Source organism: Amblyomma mixtum, chromosome 5, assembly GCF_055824585.1.
Source record: "Amblyomma mixtum isolate Tamu chromosome 5, ASM5582458v1, whole genome shotgun sequence".
Taxonomy (NCBI): Eukaryota; Metazoa; Arthropoda; class Arachnida; order Ixodida; family Ixodidae; genus Amblyomma; species Amblyomma mixtum.
The window spans coordinates 157,724,829-157,729,507 of record NC_143016.1 but is presented as its reverse complement, the minus strand read 5'-3'; the positions used below and the strand labels follow the sequence as shown (position 1 = coordinate 157,729,507).

The 4,679-nt window shown below is 50.0% G+C and overlaps 2 pseudogenes; both read right to left on the bottom strand.

The window, feature by feature from the left end:
* Positions 1-3,396: 3,396 nt before the first annotated feature.
* LOC149344271 (U1 spliceosomal RNA) lies at positions 3,397-3,534 on the bottom strand (annotated as a pseudogene).
* Positions 3,535-3,549: 15 nt separating this feature from the next.
* LOC149344270 (U1 spliceosomal RNA) lies at positions 3,550-3,804 on the bottom strand (annotated as a pseudogene).
* Between the last annotated feature and the right edge of the window lie 875 nt (positions 3,805-4,679).

Here is a 4,679-nt window from a genome sequence, read left to right as displayed (position 1 = left end):
AATCTCATGTCATCAAAAACGGTTCTGGTAATTGATCTAAAAGGTCTTCTAAGTCATGGGTTGTTATTTTTATATGAGGGTCTATATATGCGCAGCACACTGTAGTTATTTTAAATGTGTGCAGGATGGCTGCCACGGCTTCTAATCAAGTTTTAAGTTTGTGTTCGCGAGCTGCGAATCCATTTCTGACTGTTATGGCAACGCCACCCGAAAGCCTAGGTTTGTGTCTTGTAAACATAAGGCTACAGGTGAATGTGTGTCTAGAATGTCTTTGATCTCATTTAGGTTATGTCGGAGGCCCCCGCAGTTCGAACGTATGAAAGCCATCTTGTATTATGTGGGAAGTGAGAAAACTAGGTTTTTTCTTCGGGCGCTCTGATTCGGGGCTTCTCTTTCTTTTGTCGCTCTAATGAGCCCCGCCGTCCCTCCGACGTAGACGGCACACGGCTGCCTTGACTTGTGTCCATCGCATCCTCAGATACGCTGGACGTCCGTGCAGTACGCACGGCTGTTTTCGTGTTGGGCCTCTCCGCGAACGGAGGGGCCTTGGGGCCCGCCGACCTGGACGTTCGCGCAGCCTGCTTCGTGGGTGGTGGCAAAGCGCTAGCTGCTGCCACCTGGAGCACGGGTGGCCCTGCTCCAGGCTCACTGTTTGTTGCTGGAGCAGGAGCCGGAAGCCGCTGTGGAGCCGTGCCCTGTTGCACCACAACGGAGAAGCTAGGTTTGTGTATCGATGAAACTGAATGATATGTTTTCTTTTACTTTGATTGTGATAATTTCTTTCTCTTGTTTCCATACAGAACATGCACATGAGTACACCGGTTGGCTGCCCTCACAATTTATGCACAGGTGTTGTTCAACTGTACAGCTATCAGACCAATGTTCATGTGAAGCCCATTTCGCGCATGTCAGTTGGCCCCGGCAGGCCTGAGAGCTGTGGCGGTAACGTCGGTACTAAAAGCAGCGTCGTGGGTTAGGTATGTACTGCCTGAGTTGAAGATTCATGCAACCGATTTTTGTTGATTCTGGGAGCATGCTTGATGCGAATGTCAGGATGTGTTTCGTGTGAATTTCTTTGTCGTCTGTCCTCATTTTTATTCTCTACACGTTAGTTACTTTTTCTTCCTTCAGTCCTTCAAGAAGTTGTTTGGTTACATGCCAAAGGTCCTCATCTGAGATAACTACTCGCACAGTGTTCAAAGATCGGTGTGGGCTGACTGTCACGGGTGTGTCTCCAAAAGTTGTTATTTCCGCTAACTTTTCGTGCTGGTGGTTGTATAGGAGTTCTAGTAACAAGTCGCCGTTAGCTAATTTCTTTATCTTATAACCCTGACCTATGCTTTCTTTGAGAGTTCTGGAGACAAGAAATGGGGAAATCAGTCAAGCAGTTTTTTCTCATGGTTTAGAGTGCACTACGTGTAACCGTGGGAAGCTCGTCGTGTTTTTTGAAAAGATTTTTGCTATCTCGGTGCGCCCTCTCCTGCGAGGTAGATCGGTAGTAAAAAAATGAGAAGCCATACGAAGTGTTTGGTGTTCGGCAACGGTGCCAGGCGCCCACCACGCAGCCAAACATGGGGACAGGAAGGGAGCCTTTAAAAAGCCCTGGCCACGCCAGCTGTACACAACCACTATAACCCAATATGGCGCAACACATGGTTGTCAGCGACACAAGGCTACATTCGCCGCCAGGAAAAAAGGGGAAAAAAAGAAGAGAGTAGTAGTTAGGACAGTTGTGAGAAAAAAGACAAGAATGTGAAAGATGCAGGGAGGACAGGAAAAGGCGACTGCCGATTTCTCCCGGTCGGGTCAGGCCGGAGGTGCCGTCTACAGGAAGCTGGGGCCAAAGTGGTGTGTTGCCTCCGCCGAGGGGCCTTAAGGGTCCAAACGCTCGGCATTGGCTCAACCATTAGAATCCCCTTTTCCCCGGACACAGCGATGCCACGCACGACTAAGCGCGGATGCTCGGGTCCGTGATGGCGCACTGCTCACCATCATCCCCCTGCAGGAATGTCCGTGCGGATGCTCAGGAACCCGTGGTATCGCCACTGACCAACGTCTGCACGCTGCAGACGCTCCCCCTCCCCCCCCCCCCCCCCCCCCCCGCGGAGAGCTCATGTGAAGTGTCGGCGAGGAGGAGCTGGAGGTGGAAAGGCCGGAAATAATGGCTGGAAGTGGGCAGCGGGATAGGGCATCAGCATTTTGATGCTTGCAGCCAGTACGATGCACGAAACGGATATCGTATTCCTGTAGGCGAAGTGCCCACCTCGCGAGGCGGTCGGATGGGTCTTTCAGAGAGGAAAGCGAGCAAAGCGCATGTTTGTCGGCCACGACTTCAAACGGGTGGCCGTAGAGGTAAGGGAGGAACTTTTTAAAGGCCAAAACTATAGCCAGGCACTCTTTTTCAGTGACCGAGTAATTAGATTTAGCCTTTGAGATCGTACGGCGGGCATAGGCAACGACGTATTCAGCGAAGCAAGGTTTGCGTTGGGCGAGTACGGTGCCCCACTGGTGCAAGTATGGACCTCGGTAGGGGCAGTCGGGTCGAAATGGCGCAGTATCGGCGAGGCGGTGAGGAGATGGCGCAAAGAATCGAAGGCGTTGTCACACACTCAGGACCACTGCGAAAGATCGGAACTACAGGACGAAGTTGCTTCAAAGGCGCAGCAACTGAGGCAAAGTTGCGTATTATCCTACGGAAGTAGTAGGATAGACCTAGCAAGCTGCGCAGTTCTTTGACAGAAGTAGGTCCAGGAAACGCAGCACGAAGTCTGGACGTGTCCGGACGGACACCGCCCTTGGAGACAACGTGGCCTAAAATGGTAAGTTGGCGGGCGGGAAAATGACGCTTCTTTCAGTTCAGCTGGAGGCCGGCGTCAGGCAGGGGAAAACGTGCTTCGGGCGGTAAGGGTGTGTCAGTTCGTGCGTGGACCCTGGGGCATGCCCCGAATTCCTGTGTAAATAAAGTTTTTTTTCTCTCTCTCTCTTCCACGTCAGTCCAAGCACAATAGTATCCACCATCGTCTCAAAGGTGGCAGGAGCATTACAAAGAAAAAAGGCATCAGAGTAAACTTATGTAGGCCGTTAAGGGTTGCAAAGGCGGTTTTGGGCGATCGGTTTTTTCCATGGGTACCTGCCAGTACCCGGAAAGTAAATGTAAAAAGAAAATATTTGGGACCTTGCAAGCAGTCTGTTTTGTCACGATGCGTGGCAGGAGATAGGCGTCCTTGCGCGTAATCTTCTTAAGGCGGCGGTAGTCTACACAGAATCGGAAGCCCAAGGACTGTTTGAAGGCTGGATGACGGCGTTTTTGAGCATTTGGCCAAAGGTAGTTTGGACTTCAGTACGATATAAGCAGTACTTATATGACACAGTTCTAATTTTTGCTTTGTGATAAGGTAGGGGCTGGCGCGGACGCCAAGCCCCACTACCAAAAATTGCATGCTCCAGCCTCCCCAGTTTGGGGAAGTGGCGTGCGTCAACCCACCGCAGTGCAATGGTGGGCCTCAACACGGAGCCCGGCACAGTTCTAATTTTTGCTTTGTGATAAGGTAGGGGCTGGCGCGGACGCCAAGCCCCACTACCAAAAATTGCATGCTCCAGCCTCCCCAGTTTGGGGAAGTGGCGTGCGTCAACCCACCGCAGTGCAATGGTGGGCCTCAACACGGAGCCCGACCTCTTTTAAGAGAATTTATTGTTTACCAAAAGATCTACAATTCAACAGACATGTTCAACAAGTTCACAATGTGGACTGCATTCAAAATCACATCACAAGTGATCATCGGAAACTCAGCACCAGGTAAGTATGCCTGTGCCGGGGTCGGGAAGAGTAGCCACGCTGGCGGACGCAGCACAAGGCGCAGCTGGGCACCCTGATTTTCCTTTAAGTATTTCGTATTCTGTTGTTGAAACATTTATTTTATACTATCCCTGCATAAAGCACGACTGTCGGGCACAGGTATATAAATATTGCTAGAGAGATTAAACATCACTTTTTAAGTAATAAGCTTTTATATTGCCCGAGACAATCGACGCGTGGTTTCTCCCGCGCGCATTTTAAGCCCATTGCGGAGTTGTCGGGAGGAATGGTATGAGTTAAGGTATTTTAATTTTGCTGTTGCACTGAAAAATTACGGACGGCACTTAAGAGTGCTAACGTGCTGTGAATTCGAAAGGATGCATGCATTGTGTTGTGCTGCGGTGATGAGGTATACTACTCTAATGCAGTAGTGGCCAGAGAAACTACTCTGTTCGCGCCGCCCGAATGGAAGTTGATGAAGACGACGATACCCAGAACCAGCGCGAGAGAAGCCACGCGCTCGGAGGTTGAAAATTTTCTTCTAGAATCACAACTTCTTCCATCATAAGCTTTCGTTATGCCCCTTTTATTCATTAATTTCGATCTTCTCTATTTGCTATTTCTATATTTTTTCCCCTTTCTTTTCCTTTAATTACCTCCAAAATTTAAGCTTATTAGGCCCTTTTGCCACCCTCGACCCCCGCTGTCACGGAAAGTGAGTTGTTCAAGTTTTTGATATCTCATGTTGGCCGCCTCCTATTTAAAAAAACTGGTAGTCCCCCTGTGGTCATGGCCGGTCCCCTTTGTGCGTATGTGCCACTTTATGAGACCATCATCATGATCATCTTTATCATCAGAATGGCAGTTTGCGCGCGGGATATCG